Source organism: Petaurus breviceps, unplaced genomic scaffold (assembly GCF_028583685.1).
Source record: "Petaurus breviceps papuanus isolate PSGF00001 unplaced genomic scaffold, PetGlider_PUasm1.0 90504, whole genome shotgun sequence".
NCBI lineage: Eukaryota > Metazoa > Chordata > Mammalia > Diprotodontia > Petauridae > Petaurus > Petaurus breviceps.
Window position 1 is genome coordinate 2,731,773 of NW_027187266.1, and position 23,253 is coordinate 2,755,025.

The following is a 23,253-nucleotide window of genomic DNA, read 5'->3' on the forward strand; positions in this document are numbered from 1 at the left end:
AGAGAGAGAGAGAGAGAAGAAGAAGAAGAAGAAGAAGAAGAAGAAGAAGAAGAAGAAGAAGAAGAAGGAGGAGGAGGAGGAGGAGGAGGAGGAGGAGGAGGAGGAGGGGAACTCAATGATTTTTTAATACCACTGCCCACAAAAAAGAGTGTGTTGGGCCATGGGAGAGAAATGTTGGTAAGGAAAACACAAGAACCAGGGATTTCACTGAGATCATTAATCTTCCCCTAGATCCTTTTCCTTCATCTACTAGGTTTTATAGAGGTATCTAGATTTCACTGAGTAACAATACTGTACTTGAACTCAGAGTTCAAATCTCAATGTAGATATTTAGCTATGGATATATAGGATATATATGGATAGGATAAGTCACCTAACCTCTCTTGGTCTCAGTTTCCTCTTCTGTAAAATGGGGAGAATAACAGAACCTGTCTCACAGGGTTGTTGTGAGGATGAAATTAGATAATATGTAAGCTCTCTATAAACCTCAAAGTGCTGTATAAATACTTGCTATTAGTATTATTGGACATTAAGTTAATTACCAAAACCAAAAATCGATTAAAAGCAGGGAAGGGGATTAGAACTCATCAAGCCAAACCTACTCATTTCACACATGAGGAATCTGAGGCCCAGAAAAGTTCAGCCACTCACCAAAGGTTACACATGTATTGGTAGCAGAGCTGGAATGTGAACAAACATCTTCTGTCTTTAAACCCAGTGCTCTTTTCATGGTACTACACTGCCTCCCAGGGATCTCATTAGAGGATTATTTTGCCTCTGAGACACTCTCCAAGTGAGGACTTAGCAGGGCTGCAGGTCAAAAGGCAAATAGCCACTAGAGAGTTGACCCAAAATACTATTTTTACTTCCATTTCCTTTGTTTGAGGCCTCTATCTATCTCTCTAAAATTCACCTGGAAAAGTAAAGGAATATATTTAATATTTTGTGTTGTTGTAGCTACTGCTCTAGGAAGGGACTTCAGACTTTAAGGAGAGAGGAAGAGATGCATCTAATGAACACTTGCAAACTGGTAGGTGCTCTGGGAAATTTCCAATTCATTACAAATATTCGAATTCATCAGAAATGACTTTTATAAAATGAGGATATAATTCTTATTAGTAATGCTAAAGATATAGATGTAGAAGATTTGCTGTAAAAAAAATGAAATTAGATTATACATCAGTACCTTACTGGTTGGTCCCAGGGGGCATGTTTACTTAATAATAAATCAATTAACACGTATTTATGAAGTACCAAACTAAGTGCCAGATATTGTGCTAAACAACAGAGATAGAAGGCAACAAATAAAATAGTCCCTGTCCTCAGAGTACATAAATTCTGTTGGGGGAGGAGTTTTGTGGCATACTAGCTCCAAACTAAACAGGACAGAAAAATTAGGTCTCCCTGGTTGTTCAGTCATGAAAGAGTGAAGCAAGGAGAAAAAAACTCTGTGTGTGTGTGTGTGTACGCGCTCCTTTCTTCATGTTCTTTCCACTATTTCAAGTCTAGTTGCCTCTTGCAAAGATTTCCATAGCTTGCTCTTCAGCTCCCCCTGAGGGTTAAAGAAAAAATCATACCTGCTTAGCAAGTCTCCAAATTCTGTCAATTAAAATCCTTCCCCTCCATCAAGGGCTACCTCAAATACCATTTCCCTCATATGGCTTTCCTTGAAAGTTATCTTTTTGATTCAAATTTCTCAGAGTATTTTGTCTGGAATTTTGGTTTGCTTTTTATGCTAGTTATTTGTGTAAATGATTTATTGAGAGCAGGAACTGTTTAATTTTATCTTTCTACTATACCATGCCCATTGTATGTACTTACTAAGTTTATTGAATTGTGTTTGTCCATGATGTAGTTAAATCAAATTCAAGTCCTATCTGAACTGTGTTACCATTGGCAATTCGCTAAACATCTTTTTTGCCTCATTTTTTTTCACCTGTAAACTACCTACTTAATAAGCACTTTCCCATCTACTAGCTAGTCCTTAAGTTTGACATTCAATTTTCCATCTTCATATCTATGGAACCGTCTATCTCCGGTCCCTGGAATGAAGTTCTGTGTGTGCTATTCAGTTTCCCAGCCTCAGTCTTACATGCCTCTGTACTGAGCCAATCAGACATGTGCAAATGGGCTCTGATCAATCAGATACATATGTGGGCTTTAGCCAATCAGATGCTGAGTAGAACTGTATATAAAGAGAGCCAATGCTGAGAAAGCAGGCATTAAGGGAGTCAGCAATGAGAGAACCACACAGTGCTCAGAGAAAGAAGGAGCTTGAGTTGGCAGAAGGAGGAGACTTCTAAAAGCTGGGGTGAGACATCTGAGAGCAGAGAGGAGACTTCTGATGGCAGAGATTTGCTGAAGGATTCTCTGAACTTGGAAAGCAAATAGAGCAGTGGGGCAAAGACCTGTCCATGGGAGGAAGGCTTAGCTTGAGCCCCTTTTGAGAGTTGTTAAAGTGAACTGAACTGTTAATACAGAGCCTCTAGACTTTGGAAGTGAATTGAGATGATGGTGCTAATGGTGTGTGTCAGTATTATTGTTGCCCGGTTAAGCTTTGTTTTCGCAGAGGCAGAAACTATAGGCAGGTGCCCCTGGAGCCTATTGTTGGACAGCAGCAGGGAGAGTTTGGAGTGGAGCAGTACACTGAAACATGGAACAGGAATGGAGAGCTGCCTACATGTGAATCCAGGCGAGAGTCGGGAATGGTCAGTCCACAGAAGAGGCATGGGACTTTGAAGTCAACCTCAAGTTAAGATGAAAGAGGATTTTACTTAAACACTTGATATTGATTAAGGATATTGTTCTTTACAGTGACCTAGGGGTGGATGGTATGTTATTTTCTGCCACCTTTAAGGATGTGTTGTGCTAGGGAAGACCCTAGCCTGGGACCCCCTAATTGTATAAACAAGTATTCTGGGGAATGCTACTGAATGCAAAGATATGTGCTATATGCCATATGACATATTGAGTGTTATGAGATTATATATGAATATATGTATATATATACACACATATATATATACACATACATATATATGTGTATATATATATATACATATGATATGTTTTACTTAAGGACGTTGCTATTAATGTTATGTTTTACTTTATTGAACAATTTTTAGTTCTGAATAGAGAGTTCATTATACTATGCGATTAGACCCTTAAAATTATTCACAGCAGCAGTCCTCAGGTGTGCTGCTGTGATTGGCATTACAATTGTGTTAGGCCATGATGTAGTTAAATTTAAAAAAATATATATGTCTGGGTAGTTCTGAATTGCAAAATATAACAGACTCTCCATATAGAAGACAGAAGCAAAATATTTATTCAGAATCAGAAAGCCAAATCCCAATACTAGAAAGCCAAATCCCAACACCAGAAAATTAAATCCATCATAGCAACAAAGAAGTTAATATGCCTTATCACTACAGGGAGCAACACCATCTCAAAGCCCTTCCCCCTGCTTGGGCCTTCTCACAAACAAACACTAATAATCCTAGCTGTCTGCTTGCCTAAGTCTTCTCCTCCCTCCATTCTAACTGCTCTGACTTATTTCCTGCTCCACCCCTTCCTGCTCTACCTGTTTAGCAAACTCCTCCCACCACAGGCTCCATGTGATTACATTCAGCTTATTAAAGGACAGGGAAGATCTTCAAATTCCCTTAGGCTTATTAAGGGGCAGGGAAGATATTCAAATTCTCATTACCATTACAACCCCAGAAAACCATTTCAGCAGGTGGGATAAACCAGAGTGAGGGTAACTGAGGTGTCTCAAATCCATCAGTGAGTGAGGAGGGTTGTCTACATCAAACATATGAAAACTTCCCCTAGAGGAATAGGGAGGTTTGAAAAAAAATTTCCAATGGGCCATGAAGATGGCAGAAGCAGGCACTGTGGAACGCTTAGACCTTGGTTAAACATTTAAGATGCCAAGGTCATCTGCTACATTCCAAACCATTACCAGTCATTTTGAATTTTTATCTTGCCACTGGACTCTAATGACTTCTGGTGTGAAAAAGGAGTTAGAAAAAGTGCCCTAAAAATATCTGTATCACCTAATCTAACCCTGGCCTGTGTACTGTGGCAGACTAGGATCCTACCCTGTTATTGAAACACACACACAAATGTACAACTTTTGCAAAGATGATTCCACTCATCATTGGTACATGGAATGTGTACACTCTTACTGACAACATGAAATCCAGTAGACCTGAAAGACAACCAGTTCTTGTTTCAAGAAAACTCAGCAGGTATTGTGTCCAAATAGCAGCCCTGAGTGAACAAACACTGGCAAATGAAGGTCAGCTTGCTGAAATCACAGCTTTATGCACATTTTTCTGGAGTGGTCCCTGAGGAGGGATGCCATGAAGCTGGAGTAGGTTTCAAAATTTTTCTAATCTACTTAACAAACTAGCATGCCTTCCAAAAGGAATGACAGTGTGATTGCCATTTGCAAGAAAGTGCCATGCCACCATCATTAAGTGCATGCTCCCACCTGACAAAACCTGATTAGGTCAAAGAAAAAAATTATGAAAATCTGGAGACCCTCATCATCAGTGTGCCAAAAGAAGACAAGCTTACAATTTTCAGTGACATTAATGCTACAGTAGGCACAGGTTACTGGACATGGTAGGGAATCCTTGGGAGGAATGGAATAAAAAACAGCAACAGCATATGATTACTTACTACTGAGTTCTGTGTCTCATCACCAACACTGTCTTCCATTTATCTAAATGCAATAAAACTTTGTAGCTGCTACCTCACAGCAAAAATTAGCATTTTACAGATTATGTCATTTTAAGGAGAATAATAAGACAAGATGTAAGAATGATGTAGGCGATGTATGGCTGGACCAATCATAGACTTATCCTTTCTGAATTAAACATCTATATTTAATAAAAAAGAGCAGCTTAAGGCAAGACGACTTTCAAAAGAAACAATGTCAACAAATTAGAATATTTCTCTGTGCATAAATAGTTTATTGGTAACTTGAAGGAAAAGCTGAGCCAACAAAAAGTTGTCAACAGCAGAGCAGAAAAGAAATAGGCAGTTTTCAGTGATTGGTGTACAACACTGAATTCACTCATATGGGCCAGAGCAATTGTAACATCAAGACTGGTTTGACAAAAATAATGGGGAAATTCAGAACTGTTAAACAGAAAACAATAACTCCCCAAGAACAGGATAATTCATCCATCTCTAAGAAGGCAATGTTTAGCTCCATCAAAAGTAAAGTGCTGGGAGTGATTGGGGGGAAGGAATGATAAAGTAAAAAGTGCACAGCAGAAAACAAAAGACAACTTACAAGGAAGCAAAGAAAAGATGCACAACTTTCAACAAAATGTGTAGCATTTATCATGCAGGCTTTTCTTGGAATGAAAAAGCTAAAATTGTTATTTTTAATCCTCTCCTATGTTCTGCTATGCATGTGCCATGTTTTTTTTTTCTTTTCTTACTTTGTATTTAAGTTCTAATATTTAAGCTAATGATATGTTTTTGTTTCTTTTCTCTATTCTGTATTTGTGTTCTGGTGTTTGAGTCTAAAATAAAATTTTGAAAAAAGTGTAAGTGAAGTTTAGAGCAATGCAGGATTCTTGATTCGGTAAAAAGGCATATAAAATTTAGTTTTACACTGATAGTAACAATACAAAGCATTTTTTATGATTCCCTAAAGGCAATTTATGGGCCAAAGATCTATGGTACACCTCAACTATTCCATGCTGATGAAGTCACCATGATTAATGATAAGGACATGATCCTAGAGATATAGACTGAACACTTCCATAGTATTCTCAATGGACCTTCATCATTCAATATTGAAACCACTGACCATATACTTCATATTGAAGTCAAATCCCTCTCTAGCTGAACTTCCAACTAAAGAAGAGGTTTTGAATACCATTTGGCTCCCCATGTGTAGCAAAGCACCTAATGCTGATTCTATTCCAGTTGAGATTTAGAAGGCAGGGGGTCCACTGATTATATAATTGGTTACTGAAATCTTCTAGAATATTGGCAAGTGGAAGTTATCCCCCAAGAATTTAAGGATGCCTCCATTATCCATCCTTATAAAGAAAAAAAGAAATAGGCTGCCTTGTGACAATCATGGTGGGGGCCAAGGGGTGGCATCTCTCTTTTAGTCATTGCCAGAAATTCTAATTCAAAGTCTACTTAACAGCCAGGTACCTAACCTATAGTTTTGCACTGTTCTCCAATACAATAGACAATGTCAGGTCACCTAAGAGGATATGTCCTTTGAAAATGGTAGAATTCAGCTTGGCATCCAAAGCATTCTGTAACCTGGTGCCACCCTGCCTTTCCCCTCTTATCTCATACTATTTCCTTCCATGTACTCTATGTCTCCATCAATCTAGATAACTCATAACCCTATGTACACACCCCATTATTTTCTGTCTTTCTGAAGTGCTGTTCCCTATACCTGAAATGTCTTCCTCCTTTCTCCTCCATAACCTGCCCTGCCCTAGAAAGATCAGATATCCCACTTAAAGGCTACCTCCTCCTTAAAGTTTTCCCTTATTCCCTGCTTGACAATATTTCGCTCCTATAACCTCACACTTTTTAATGTACTTAGCACTTTTGTATCATAGTCTTTTTTCATGACACATATCTTTCCTAAACTATAAACCCCAGGAGGACAGGATCCATGCCTTATTTAATCTTTGTATCTCCCCTAGTACCTAGAAGTACTTTGTGCTGAATAACTTTTTAAAAATAATTAGAACTAGGGGGGACATTAGAGATGACTTCATTTGATCATCTCATGTTAGAGATGAGGGTTTTGAAGCTAAGAAAAGTTAAGTAGCTTGCATAAGATAATGCACCTAGTGTCTAACAGAAGCTGTATGAAAAACGGGAAACCATGACTTGGTGTCCTTTATATGACACTATAAGCAAATGGAAACAGTTAGAATTAGAGCACAGGTGACAGATCACATCTGGAAGTGTAGATTTAAGAGATTTTCAAGAAGGGAAGGTTACTGAATCCAGGAGAATGAATGAGATCATCAAAAGAAGGAACAGAATTTAAAGACAGGGTCTGGGGGGGGGCACCAAGGGAGGGAAAGCAGGGAAAATCAAGAAAAGTCAGAAAAGGACACATAATTAGAATGGCAAGGATGTAGAAAAATAAAAAAAAAAAACTAGGAGAGTTACAGGAGCCACAGAAGCAGGGAGAAGATAAAAGATATTTGATGACAGAGAATTTATAATATTTGGTTGAGGAGGGGAAAATGAAACTTAGGGAGAGGAACAGCATGGTGATGCTAGAGAGGGGGCAGATAAATCCTTGTTTTATTCTACAAATTTAAAATAAAATGAATAAAAATTAAAAAAATAATAAATCCTACATTATTGCAAAGAAAAGATTACCTTTAGCTTCCCTTTCTCTTTTCTCTTTTCCATCTTTGATTAAAAACCTGAAGCCACAGAAAAGTGTTAATAAAAAAAGAGCTTCCCAACATTTCTGTGTGAGTGTTTGTGTGTGTGTGTGTGTTCTCGAGGTCTTGCTACATAAAGCACCTTCCAAGTGTATTTCTATTAGTTATGGGTGAATGAGAATTACAGACTATGAAGAAGCAATAGATATGACAGGCCAAGGGAGAAACTGTGTAAGTCAAGAAGTACAGCAACAGTTATTATCACCAATGGGGAAGGAAAAATCTAGTCTTTGTTTTAACTCCATGACATCAAGTTAAAGTTTATACCTCTAATTTATTTTCTCTTCTTTCTAGTTCTTCCTTGTTCTTATCTTCAAGATTATCTGAACCACAGTCACCTCATCAATCTTTTCCCCTCAGAATGACTTGCTCATTCATCAAGAATTCATTAAAGGCCTACTTCAAGAGCAAGATTGCTAGATTCCCAGAATGCAAACACAATAATAAAACACTCACAGTCCTCAAGCATCTTATATTCTCCTTGGGGATGAAAGAACTGGGAGGGATAACATGTAAACAAATTAAATCAACACCAAGCATATACAAAGTAATTTTAATGGGGTTGTGCATCAGGAAAGGTACTCTTTTCCCTTGATTTTTTTTAAATACTCAGTCACTTTGTGATCCTGTAAAAATCATGTCATCTTTCTTCACCTCTGTTTCCACATCTTTAAAGTTAGGAGGTTAGACTAGATGATCTGGAAGGATCTCTTTTAGCACCAATAATCTATGACTCTTGAATCTTCCTAGAGTTTGTACACCCAAGCTTGTTTTTATTTTCAATCACTACTATTCTCATTGTTCACTCCTCAAATTCCCTTTAAATAAATTTATGAGTTGTCAGTGTTAATAAAAAAAGAGCTTCCCAACATTTCTTTAAAAAATCTTTCCCCTCCCCCCGTTTCATGGTCTCCATATTCTTAGGGAAGAATGTCTAGTCTACTGAACTTTTAATTTCAGTTTTTCAGTCTTAACTCTCCCTCTTGAGCCTGCTGTGGTAATACTCAGACTACAGTCCTTCCTCAGCCAGAGGATTTATAGCTTGTCCCTGGGCTCAGCACACCAAATCAGTTCCAAGATTGTTTTCATCAAATGATTAACTGCACAGTTGCCGATAAGATGATGAAGTCGATTTGATATTATTTCCAGCTTGTTTTCATAAATAGAAACCATAACAGGAGCAGGGAAGTATTTTACCATCTTTATATTGTACAGAAAAAAAAGATGATCTATTTGGCTCCTTGTGTGGGGGTCTCTTGTCACCCATGTTTGAACTTGAAAGTTCCCCTTTTCCTCCTTTCCCCCCACCCCCTCCCTGGCCCACTAATACACTGCTGGACTGTTCACTCAATGTTTTTAGAAGGAAAAAAGTCCTTGTCATAAACTGACTCCTATTAGGATTCCATTTTATAGCCCAGTTCTCTGCTTTGTTATTCAACCCTTAGAAGGAGACCATATAGATACAATAAGTTTAACAATTCACCTTCAGAAGTATAATTTTCCTACTTCATGTCCCATTTCCTAATGCTCCACCTTTCTCATGAGCCAAATATTGTTCTGTCCATTCCATTCCCCTCTACTCCTACCCTGGATCTTTCTTTGCTCATTATCCCTTAGAACTGGAACAGTCTTCTTTCCATTTAATGCCCCCATTATTCAGCCTTCAATTTCAGTCCTTCCTCTTCAGGGAGTCAGTTACAAAGAGAGCTACCTACCATGAAAATATGACTGAGAATGGTTTTCTTCCTAACATATTGTGCCTTCTTTCCATTCATTTTTATATTTATTTTTTGGGTAAGAAATATATAAAAATATGTGAGTGTTATAGTGGAAAGACAGCTGGCCTTGGAGTCAGGAAAAGCTAGTACTAACTGAAGACCTACTGACTACAACTATATGTGTGACTGTGAAAAATGCATTTAACTTCTGATGAATTCTTCTTCTTTTTTTTTTTTTTTTAAGAAATCAGGGTTAAGTAACTTGCTCAAGGTAACTTGCTCAAGGTTACACGGCCAGTTATTTCTGGGTGTGGTGCTGAATATCTGAGCCCGGGATTCGATTTCCAGGTCATCCCAACACTGGAGCTGGTGCTCTTACTTGCTGAGCCACCTGGCCGCCCCTAAGCAATTGGGGTTAAGTAACTTGCTCAAGGTTACACGGCCAGGTGTTTCTGGGTGGGTGCTAAGTGTCTGAGCCCGGGATTCGATCTCCAGATCATCCCAACACTGGAGCCTGTGCTCTTACTCGCTGTGCTACCTGGCCGCCCCAGCATTTTTTTTTTTTTTTGCTTTTTGGAGGGGGAAAGGTAGGGCAATTGGGGTTAAGTGATTCACCCAAGGTCACATGGCTAGTTTTTGTGTTAAGTGTCTGAGACTGGATTTGAACTCAGGTCCTCCTGACACCAGGGCCAGTGCTCTATTCACTGGGCCTCTAGCTACCCCATTTCTGATGACTTCTGATGATATTCTCTCTCTCTCTCTCTCTCTCTCTCTCTCTCTCTCTCTCTCTCTCTCCTCCCTCCTCCCTCTCCTTTGCAAGAATCCTGTCCAATATGCCACTCTGTCTCTCTTTTATTGTTATTGTTATTTGCATAAACATTATTTCTGGACTATGGGAAAATAGGTGTGTCTCTACTATAAGTAGGACAAGGTTGCTGATGAGCATCGATAGAGGGAATTTTCACACTATAAAATAAAGTTAAAATAGAGTTCCCTGCATAAAATAAATCCCAGAAATCCCTGAAAGAAAGAAATAGAAGACAGAAATTTCATGTTTCTTGACTTTTCAGTTTTAGTTAATCCAGGAATCTTCCTTTCAAGGAGCTAAAAACAGAATCTCATTACTCTGTGGTTATAGACATGGTTCTGTAAAATGACAAAGAAACTTTTGGACAGATAATATACTAGGGCTTGCTCATATTTGTGGCACTGTCTTAATTCCCAAGTCAATTCTACCTAATTGTTTAGAAACCTCTTTTCTATATCTGTTTCAAAATGTTTGTCTCTGCTTTTTCAAGATGAGTTTTCTAGACATAAGTTTCTTGACCTAAGAAACTGAGGTTGACCCAAGGCCCTATAATTGGTACTTTTTTCATGGCTGCAAAAGAGATCTGATTTTGTTTGTTTTGTCTTTTTGCTTGTTTGTTATGTCCATGTTGTGTACTTACTGTGACTTACTGTTCACTGTGTGTTCAGAGGCAAATAATTTAACTTTTGGGGGGTTCACTTTACTTATCTTTAAAATAAAAAGGTTGGGTTAAAGGTTTAGATGATTTCATTTATGTAGGTAGTTTCAAGCAAGGAACTTCCATCAACTAAAGCCTACCTGTTCCTGCCCTTAGAGAATTAGTTGCATGGGGGCACTGAGAAGACAATTCTATTTCCTATGCTTCTGCAGTCAGTGCATGTTAGAGGCAGAAATTGAATCATGCTCTTTTTAACATTAAGGTCAGCTCTCCATTCAATGTCAGATAAAAAAGAATGTCTATAATTCTTTTATAATTTTTGTTCAGGCAAGTATTAGCTCCTTGGAATGCTATACTAGTTATTTCAGGCAGTCACTTTTTGTAGTGGTTTAAGGCATTAACCCAGAGCATAGATACCTAACTTGATCAGAAAGTGATCGAGCCATCTTTGTGAATTCAAAACCAGCCTTAGACACTTACTATCTGTGAGACCCTGGGCAAGTATATCACTTTAACACAGTTTGCCTCAGTTTCTTCATCTCTAAAATGAACTAGAGGAGGAAATGGAAAACCACTCCAGTATCTTTGCCAAGAATACCCCAAATAGCGTCATGTAGAGTAAGACATGACTGAAAAGGACTGAACAACAAAATCAAAATATATAAAAACCTGAAATCAATCAAGGAACATGACTGTTTTCCCATAATCCTAAACAATTAACAATAACAATAAAAGATAGAGATGGCAAGGCATACTGGATTGAGAAAATGCCTTAGAATCAAAGTCTCAATTCAAGTTTGCCTTCTGACATCTAGTAACTATGTGACCTTGGGTGAGACAGTCAATCTCCCAGGCCCTTAAAAAATAACTCTTTAATACCATAAATTATTTAGGAATATCTGGTCTATGCTGGTGGAGATAGGTTCCAATAACAATCAAATTAATAATGACAATGATGATGTTAATAACGATTATGATGATTGGTGATAAGAATGATGGTGACAATGGAAGTTTACATTTCTTCGGTGTTTTATATTCGTGCCAGATCTGTGGTAGAACCTTCCAAGCTTGTATTGTTCTGCTCTGCCACAGTTGGACACACTGTACCTTGACTACAACACAGTGATGTTATTTTGGTTGTCTTAGAGAACGAGGACAACAACCATCCAACCAACACTTGTTAAGGTACTTGGAGAATTCTTATCTAATTTGTTCTTCCAAATGATACTCTGTGGTAGAAAGGGCAGATATAATATTATATGTGTCTGGCATATCACAGTTGCTGTGATAAATATTTGTTGAAAGAATTTCTTAAGAAACCAAAGCCTAGGAAAGTTATATGACTTACCCATGGGCAAGTTGGTGATTGAGCCTGATATATAACAAAATAACCCAATTCTCTCTCTCTGTCTCTGTCTCTCTCCCTCTCCCTCTGTCTGTCTCTCTCTCTCTCTCTCTGTCCCTCCCTGTCTCTTTCTCTCCCTCCCCCTTTCTTTTTCTCTCACTATTTATTCTTTTCATTGTACCATGTTGTCTCCCATATGCTCCCTATATAAGAATACAGACTTGGGCCTCTTGAACTGCTTCATTTATATAACACAACCTTTTTAGTTTCCATAGATTACATTAGGAAGGTTCCATTTCATATTGGCTTTCTTATTGAATTTTCCATCTTCCTGAGTTTCCACCTTATGTTTAGTAAATCAGACATCACATCCCCACCCCTTACACAAATCTAAAACTCTGCAATTTTATTACTTACTTTACATCAAATAATATTCACACAGAAACAGATTTTTCTTTCCTGTGGTTATGATATTTCTGAAAAACAAACTTTGAAATAAGTTTGGTAATTTCCCCTTAAGCCAAGGGTACAGTACAGCTGGGTAATGCTGAGAATTATAGATCTTAGGTTTAGAGCTAGAACAGGCCTTAGATGCTACTGAACCCAATTCCCTTATTTTATTGTTCAGGAAACTGAGGTCCAGAGAGGAAAAATCACTTGACTAAGGTCAGACAATTAGATAGTAGAATATATTGATTTTAGCTCTAGGTCCTCTGACTTCAGACACATTGTTCTTTCTCTTACACTATGCTACCATAAAAAGGTAAGGTAAACAGTTTATCATCTTTTTTAAAGTAAACCTTAAGGTGAAAATCATTTCAGAACCAACTCTGTTTGAACATGGGGCATGAGCCTTTTTGGAAACAAAAACCCTGTAATTGTATATTTCATAATACTACGATTACTGTAATTATATTTTGAAGGTACAAGAGTAAATTCCAATTGCTTATATAGGAGTCATAGTGTATATAATACAATTTATGAACTACATTTTTAGCATGGTAGGTAGGATATTGAGGTACTCTTACTACTATGCTTAATAAGGGTAGTATATTTACTCATGTGCTATGATTGATTTGACTTCTTTTTTTGTGACACATGCAAGAATGCCCCCCCCTCAACATACTCATATACACCTTATATGTATACAGACTGTAATGAATGCTTCAAAGATCTTAGTTTGGGTCTGTCTGGATATTCCTTTCACAAGTGAAATCTGCAATCAGTCAGTCAGTCAATAAGTGTTTATTCAAAGACTACTAGATACTAGGCCCTGTACTAATTGTACCTTAGTGCAATCTTCGTGAGTTATTGTGGTCAAAATATTTGATCACACAAGGTAAGATTCTCTTAACTTTGAACTGAGGCATTCCTCAAATAAAACTCACATACATAGCACACACATACAATATATACATATGCGTATACATTTTAAAATATAATTATATATATAATATATACATGTTCATTGTGTAAGTATATTCAATACTCTTTTCAATGCACCCCATTATCTCCCTAGATGTGTTTATGATGAGTATATGTAGTCAATAGCAATTTTTTATAGCACATGGATGACCTAGTCATTACTCAACTTCCATATCTGCAAAAGAGGGACAAAGAGAGAAGCTCACTATGAATGGACAGAATATGCCAAAAGTTGTTTTGTTTTGTTTTTTCCCCTACTTGTGACTTTCCCCTTGGTGAAGTATCCATATGAATTTCTAAAGAGATAAGTAGTAATGGAGGGCTATTATTTGTGCTTTTTTTTTTAAGGCAATCAGGGTTAAGTCACTTGCCCAGGGTCACCCAGCTAATAAATGTCTGCGATTAGATTTGAACTCAAGTCTTCCTGACTCAAAGACCAGTTGCTCTATCTACTGCACCACATAGCTGCCTGGGCTATTATTTGTAAATGTGATGAGGAAGAATCAATGAGGCAGGGTAACACAGAGACCACTATGATAAGCAGCTACAAGTAGAATCTGAGGTAAGGCAGGCTGGGAACTTCCTTGGAGAACAAATGAGTAGAAAACAACAGATTTTAAGTTGTTTTGGGGACAAGAACAGTTTTCATTAAGCCATGGCTTGTACTGAAAGGCTTGATCCTTTACCTTAGAGCTGTCATGGAGATGAAATATGGGTAAATTTCCTACCCTCATCTGACTACAGAAAGCTTTTACCTAGGCATTCCTATGAGAGTCATGAGTTTCTTGGAGAATGAGCCCATTTTTAAAGAAAATTAAATGAAACTACTTATTTGGAAATGTGTGCTAATATGATTTATAATTTATTTATTATTGTAGATTTAGAGATATAAGGAATGTTAAAAGTCATCTAGCTAATTTTTTTTTCATTTCACAAATTAGGAAACTGAGGGACAAGAATGTGAAGTTTTCCAAAGATGAGGCAGGTATTAAGTGGGAGAGCTGGATTTTGATCCTATATTCTCCAAATCCACATTGTACAGATTGAATGTTTTAATAATTCCATGATGTTCCTTGTCTACATTTTTTAGCATGGTGAGCAACTGAATCACTGGACATCAAATAATCTCAGAAATTTTTGGGTTTTATTTGGATGGGTACAAGAAAGTCCATAGAGTTAAAGTATCAACAAAAAGCCCCGTAATTTGAACCTGCATTTGAAAGAGTACTTGAGCTATGGACTCACAGTGTTATATATACATATATACAGATATATACATATATGCACGTACACACATTTATGTGTATATATGTGGATGTGTGTTGGTGTGTATATGTGTGTGTATGCTGTGTGTATGTGTGTGTAAAGCCATGCATGAGCAGCCTTCCAGAGGACTGCTACTGTGAACAGCTTTCAATATTCTGATTACACAGTATAGTGAACTCTCTATTTATTCAATAACAAATCAGAGCAAAACGTTCACAGAAAATCAAGGTACATCATACACAATGTTACAAATTATCACAGAAAAACAAAATACAGCATGCACAATGACTTATCACTAAAATGGCCCCATAGTTTTCACCAAAATTGTCACAATAGTTTTCAACAAAGTACAATCATTTAGTAACTCAATCATTCACTCATCCTTAATCACTCATTCAATGATCACTCCTTAAAGGACACAAAATACAAAAGTTAATGTACTACACCCCTGGATAGCATATTCATTTAGTCAATCACAGAGTCCTTAATTCGATCACAAAGTACAATCACAAATAAATTACAATTCTATCAGTTACTACTCAACAAAAAATAACACACTTCAGCAGACAGGGCTTCCAGCTGTCTGACCATTACATCCATACCTAATTAGTTACCAGAGAGGAAAGCACCAACATCTGGATTTTCAAAGGGGGGGGGAAGGGGTGTGTTCCATGGCTGCCCAGAGTCTCTTCTGGCCAAATCACACAACTCTTCCCAAAGTGAGTCCCAAAGCAAAACCTCACATCAAGGTCAGTCACTACTCAGACAATTTCCACTACTCCATATTCACAGAGAGATCTTTTCATTTTGACTCGAGGCAGGCTTTCAGCTTTGCTGGATCCCCTTCCATGGTCCCAGATCCTACCTGGATTCATTAAGCTGTCACCTGGGTTCAAAGGCAGACAGTTCCCAGGTCCTTGTCCAGCTCTCCTTGCAGTTCCTGTTCCACAATGAAACTCACAGTGTTCAGTCCACCTGAAATCCTTCACATTCTCTGTTCCCAGGAAGTCAAGGCTTAAAGCCACAAACAGAAAAAATACTGTCATCACAGTCATGCTTCCTCAGTTTTCTGCAGCTCTGGTTGGTCCTCAGAAATCCTCAGCAGCTTGACTGGCCCTTAGTCTCAGCAGCTCCTGCTGGACCTCAGAAGTCTTTAGAAGCATAAGCTCAGTTCAAAAAATCAAAATCACTTTATCCAGCCTCCATAGGGCTTGTTCCAAGAAATTTTGTCTCAGTTCTCAATTCTCATTCCTATTCTCAGTTCTTCTCAATTCTCAGTTCAGTTTTCAGTCCAGCAGCTGCCCTGCCTCCACGATGCTTATCCCAAGAAGTTCTGACTTTCCCAGCTAGTGTTTTTCCTTATATACAGTATTGCTCCTTCCTGTTCAGCCCCTTCCTCTTATGTCAGCAACAGGGGTTCATACCTTCTGTTTCTTTAACAGAGGCTTAATTTGAAAGTAGGTGCTAAGTACTTCTTAGCTTTCAATACAAAGGGATCTTCAAATTTCATTATTATTACAGTGTGTGATTATGAATTACTGAGCTTCATTTCTATATGCCACTTACAGAAATCGATTCCAGTGCATTCCAGACAGTAAATCCTTAACTGTCATTGTGTACTGTTCCTAGAAAATAACTTGAAAATTAAAAAAAAAAAGCTATTATTGATACACTGAACCTGTGGGAAATAGGGGATTAGGTTTCCATGACCACCAAAAACTGTAATCTTTCCCTAGATATTGCTGAAAATACACTTGTCTACATACAATTCTTAATAACAAAACATTAATTCTGATAATGTGCACTTTTCTTAACACAATAACCATGAAGTAACCCACAAAATGCAAGGGAAAGGAGAACTAATTCCAGGTAGGACAAGGAGGGGCAAGGGCAATCATATCAGAAGAACCCTGAAGTTAAAAAAAAGGAATGAGGGAACCTTCCACCTCTAATCTCCTTTTCAGCTCCATGATTGAATGCACCCCCAGTGAAAAGCATATGCATTGGGGTGAGTTCCTGGCCCCTTGCCTGAGCTCAGAAGCCCCCTCCCCACTCCACCCCCACACACCAGACTAGCTCAGCAGGGTTTAGCCTAGAGTGACTCTCGGAGGGCTGCACATGTTGGGGGCAGGCCACACTGCTCTGCTGATCCACACAGAGCGGCCCAGGGGCAAGGGCAGCAGGAGAGGCAGGAAGGTAGCACTGTGAGAAGGTCAGAGTTGACCATCATCTCACGTATCCACTTCTCCGGGTTTTTCCCCATTTTTTTCGATTTTTTCATCAGGCAAATGAAAGTTTACTTTAGTACTTTCTGGAGTGGATTTATGAATACTTGTACAAATACTTTCTTCCCTTTTTTGGATATAAACTTGCATCCTGCCTCTCATTTTTCCCTCTAATATACACACATACAGATTTCCTCTTTTAGAAACTAGAAAGGGAAGATTATCTTGTTGTACAATATGAAAATCTTAAAGCCTAATGCTGCCTGATTCTTACTCTAGTAACATGTGGTACCTACATGACCCTATCATACTAAAATTCTCAATATAATGAGAGACTGGGATTGTCAAACCACCTCTTTTTCCTAGAATTGTCAGCTTTTCCAAATTATGAGTACAAACTCAACTTCAAAAACTTAGCTGTATAACCTTGGTCAAGTCACTTAACCTCTCTTTTCCTTAGTTTTCTCCTCTAGAAAATGGGGATAATAATAGCACCTACCTCCCAGGATTGTTGTAAGGATCAAATGAGATAATATTCAATAAAGCACTTCACAAAGTTGAAAGAATGATACAAATACTAGTTCCTATTATTAATCAATAATAACATTTAACAATTATATTAAAGTTCTATTTATAATACATGATTATTTTTATTAATTATTAAGATTTAATAATAATAATGATCAAATATACCTCTTCAGCCAGTGGGGTTTTTTTGTCTCAATAGATTAAAATATCCACCTTGAATGTTAGAGTGACATCCCAAAGGAATAACTTAATTTTTGGCTTCTCTCATTTCTACTTATTTATTTGAACTATAGCATTTATTTATTCTTAAACATATTTATTTTATGTTTTATTTTCCCCCATGTAAAAAACTATTTTAACATTCTTTTATTTTTAATTTTGAGTTCCAAATTCTTTCCCTCCCTTTTCTCCTCCCTTCCCTCCCCCTGCCATAGAGAAAGCAAGCAATTTGCTATAGGTTATGCATGTGCAGTCAGGCAAAACATATGTCCATATTGGTCATGTTGTGAAACAAAAACATAGACCAAAAACAATAACGACAAGAAAAAAGAAAGTTTAGGGGCAGCTAGGTGGCATAGTGAATACAGCACTGGCCCTGGAGTCAGGAGGACCTGAGCTCAAATCTGGCCTCAGACACTTGACAATTACTAGCTATGTGACCTTGGGCAAGTCACTTAACCCCAATTGCTTTGCCTTCCCCCCTCCAAAAAAAATGAAAAAAGGAAATTTTTTTTTAAATTGTCCTTAATCTGCATTCAGACTCCATCAGTTATTTTTCTGGAGATGGATAGCATTTTTCATTGTCCTTTGGAATTGTCCTGGATCACTGTATTGCTAAGAATAGCTAAGTCATTCACAGTTGATCAAAGGACAATATTGATGTTGCTGTGTGCAATGGTCTCCTGGTTCTGCTCATTTCACTTTGCATCAGTTCATGTGAGTCTTTCCAGATTTTTCTGAGAGTATCTTATTTGACATTTTTTATAGTATAATAGTATTCCATCCCAATCATATTACCACAACTTATTTAGCCATTTCCCAGTTGATGGGCATCCTGTTAAGCTCTAAATGTTTGGCACCATAAAAAGAACTGCTATAAATATTTTTGTACATATAGGACATTTTCCTTTTTTAATATCTTTGGTATACTGACCTAGTAGGTACATTGCTGAGTCAAAGGGTATGCATGGTTTTATAGCCCTTTGGATATGAACTACAATATGTACTTATTAAGAGAAAAGCAAACACAGCTTTGACCCTCATGATCCCAAAGCATTGGCCCTCATTTAGAAGAAATCTAGTTATTACTCTTTGCAAAGAGAGGATGTTTTCCTTCTCCCTTCCCTCTATCTAATGTGATTAGGAAGTGCTAGGATGGAACACATCTCAGAGTGAAACTCCATTAGCCTTCCTGACAATTGCTATGCTATTCTGAATTTGGACTTCAACATGGGTAAAATTGTAGTTGGGAATGTGTAATCATTTTGAAGAGCCTTGAGTTCTACCCTAATTTAAAAAAATCCATACAAGGAAGAGAGAAATTGGTGACAACAGTAAATTACTGAATATTAACCAGAAACTCAGTTGTTTTGTTTTGTTTTTTTAAACTTGGTTCATGGTTCAGCTAAATTGTAATTTTCCTTGACCTTCTCTGCATACTCAGAGCATTCTTAAACTCTTCAACTAACTTGTAATAAAATCTTTCTTCTCTGGCACACAGAGAAAGCCAGTGCATGGGAGTTTACTCAACAATTTTGATTAACTAAGAATTCATTCATTTTGCTTCAGGATGTCACCCTTTTCTGACTTCTCTTACTTCCCCCCCCCGCCCATGATTTCTAAATATAGATCTCAAGTTGGGAATTAGTTGTTTTTTTTAAGCAATTGGGGTTAAGTAACTTGCTCAAGGTTACACAGCCAGGTGTTTCTGGGTGGGTGCTAAGTGTCTGAGCCTGGATTCGATCCCCAGGTCATCCTGACAATGGAGCCGGTGCTCTTACTCGCTGTGCTACCTGGCCACCCCTGGGAATTAGTTTTAGTCATTGGACAAGGAATGTGTACTAACAATAACTCAGATATTCAAATAAATTTCTTCAAAGTGAATACTCCCTTAAATTATGCAAATTTCAACCCACCTATGTCTATCTTTCCCATGCATCTTTTGCCCATATCTTCCTAAAAGCTCACCATCAGGCTCCATCCAACATAATGGGGCTTCCCTTGATTTCTTTTGACATTATAAGGATGCCAGCAGAGTATATGGCTTGGTAAGTTTTCATTTCTGCCATGTGACCAGCATTCCTCAATCCTCCCCTCCTTCCCTCCCCAACTTCCTGGTGAAAAGTCTTGCTGCATATTTCATTTTAAAAGATTTAGGCCATTCTCTAAGAACCCTTCTCCCCTCTTCCTGAGCTAATATCACTAAGATACCATTTGCCATTTTCTCCTCCTTCACAATTATCTCAAATAAAGAAGAAACTCTCTCCTTGACAAAGCAAAACCCTCTAGGTACACATGCAATCCCCTTTCCATTCTGTCTTCTCTAACAGATAGGTCACTCTGTCATACCTATTCTCTCACTTATCTTCAATCTCTCTATGTTGAGTAGCTATTTCAAACATTTTCATGTGTCCCCTGTCCTTAAAAAATACTTGATCCATCCATTTCCCCTACCTATCATCCTATATCCTTTTTATGGTTAAAATCCTTGAGAATCCTATCTACAATTGATGACTTTACTTTTCTGTTACTTTTTTTCTTAGCTCTGTATTCTTCTACCCTCATTATTCAACTGCCTTCTCCAAAGTTATGAATGATCTCTCAATTGCCAAAACTAATGGTCATTCTCAGCTGTCATCTTTCTTGACCTCTCAGTGTCTTTTGACACTGTCAACAGCCCTCTACTTCTTTATATGCTCTTTTCTCCAGGTTTTAATGATGCTGTTCTCCTGATTCTCCTCTTACCTCTCTCAAACCTTCTTTTTCAGTCTCGTTGCCTACATCTTCATCCAGATCATGACTGTTAATCATGGTTATACACCAAGTCTCTGTCCTTAACCCTTTTCTCTTCTCCCTCTGTAGTATTTCATTTTTCATTAGCTTCAATTGATTTATCTTCCAACTCTATGCAAATGATTATCAGGTTTATCAGCATATATTATCAGCATTAACCTCTCTCTAGACCTCAAATCACATTTCCAATTGTCTATTAAACATTGCAAACTGGCTTTTAATAGAGGTATAAAGCTCAATACATCTAAAACTGAACTTGTTAGGTAGGTGGTACAATGGGTAGACCACAGACCTGGATTAGATATGAGCAAAGAGGGATAAAAAAGTCTTCATATAAAATATTGTATCCAAATTGATTTTTAAGAAATCTAGATACTGGGGATGGCAGAGTAGAAACAGGACCTCCACGTGATTCTGGCTCACACCACTCCAATCCATGTAAAAGGGTCTCTGAACAAACTTTGGAGCTACAGAACCCACAAAATGACACAGAAAAGCTACTCTCTGCTGAGGACAGCCCGACAGGCCAGTAGGAATCTGGCAGTGCAGCTCTCTGGGAGCTGACCCTAGCCCCACGCTATAGGTTTTACCCCCAGGGTTGGCCTGACCAGCTGCCTGCTGGAGGGACTCCAGATCACCAGCAGCTGTGGTGGTCCAGAATTATCAACACATAGATGCTAAGGACAAAGTGAGAGGTAAGTGCAGTGGGACCCAGTAGTTAGGAGGGCATTGGCTTTTGCCCCTGGGGAGAGAAGCTACTGAGGGAGGCAGAATGCAGCTTCAGTTCCTGGCCTTCAGAGTGTAGGGGAACCAAGCACCAGTCTAAGGGGTAATCACTCTTGCTTTAACCTGCCTGGATCTGGATTGCAGTCTAGGGTGGAGGTCCTGGGGCGTGTGTCCAGCTTGCCAGAGCGTGTGGATGTTTCAGAGAGGGCACCCAAATAATACCTCTGGCAGCTGAGAAAACCCCAGAATTTGGAACGAAGCTCCCCTGTCTGGTGGCAGAGTCCTACTGTGGAAAAAAGCCCAGGGGTCAAGGGACTGAGGGGCGACATGACCAATCAAAGAAAAAAAAGCAAACAGAAGATTCCAACATTAGACTCCTATTTTGGGGACAAAAAGGAGCAAAGCATGGAACAGGAGGAAGACAGTGAAGTCAGAAGTCCTGCACCAAAAGCTTCAAAGGAAAATACGAGCTGGTTACATGCCACAGAGGACCTTAAGAAGCAGATAAGAGAAGTAGACGAAAAATTGGGAAGAGAAATGAGAATGATGCAAGAAAATTATGAAATGAGAATCAACAGCCTGACTGAGGAAAATAACACCTTAAAAAATAGACTAACTCAAATGGCAAAAGAGGCTCACAAAGACAATGAGGAGAATGCCTTAAAAAGCCAAATTTGCCAGATGGAAAAAGAATCTCAAAAGCTCAATGAGGAGAATCATTGCTTCAGAATTAGATTAGAGCAAATGGAAGTTAAAGACTTTATGAGAAATCAAGATGCTGTTAAACAGATACAAACAAATGAAAGAATAGAAGACAATGTGAAATATCTCATGGGAAAAACCCCTGACCTAGAAAATAGATCCAGGAGAGATAATTTAAAAATTATTGAACTACCTGAAAGCCATGATCAAAGAAATAACCTAGAAATCATCCTCCAAGAAATTCTCAAGGAAAACTGCCCTGATGTTTTAGAACCAGAGGGCAAAATAGAGGTTGAAAGAATCCATCGATCACCTCCTGAAAAAGATCCCAAAAAGAAAACTCCTAGGAATATCATATCCAGGTTCCAAAATTCCCAGATCAAGAAGAGGATATTACAAGCAGCCAGGAAGAAACATTTTGAATATTGTGAAAACACAATCAGGATAACTCAGGATATGGCAGCTTCTGCACTGAGGAATCAAAGGGCTTGGAATATGATATTCTGGAGGTCAAAGGAGCTGGCATTAAAACCAAGAATCACCTACCCAGCAAAACTGAGTATCATGTTTCAGGGGAAAATATGGTCATTCAGTGGAATAGAGGACTTTCAAGCATTCTTGCTGAAAAAACCAGAGTTGAATAGAAAATTAACATTCAGATACAAGAAGCAAGAGAAGCATGAGAAGGTAAACAGGAAAAAGACATCATAAGGAACTTATCAAAGTTGAAGTATTAACATTCTTACATGGAAAATTGATAATTGTAACTGATGAAATTTTTCTCAGTATGAAAATAGATGAAGGGAATAGAAATATACATATGTATATATCAGATAGGTATACGGGTATATGAATACATATGTGAATGTGTGTATATATGTTTACAGGTATACATAGATAGAGGGCACAGGACCAATTTAATAGGAAGGGGTGATACTTAAAAGGTGAAATTAAGAGGTGAGAGAGGCATATAATGAGAGGAGATGGGGAGAGACAGAATGGGGTAAACTATCTCATAAAGAAGAGGCAAGGGAAAATGGTTACAATGGAAGGGAAGAATAGGAAGGCAAAAGGCTGGGGGGGGGGAGGGAAGTTGGAAGCACCCACTTTTGAAAAGGGATGGGATCAAAGCAGAGAATAGAACAAGTGGGAGGTGGGATAGGAGTGAGGGAAATATAGTCAGTCTTTTACAATATATCTATTATGTTAATGTTTTGCATTAGCTACACATGTACAACTTATACTGAACTGCTTATCTTTCCAGTAAGGGCATGTGACAAGGGAGGAAGGGAATGAATCTGGAATTCAGTTTTAAAATCAAATGTTTAAATATTATATATATATATATATATATATATATATATATATATATATATATAT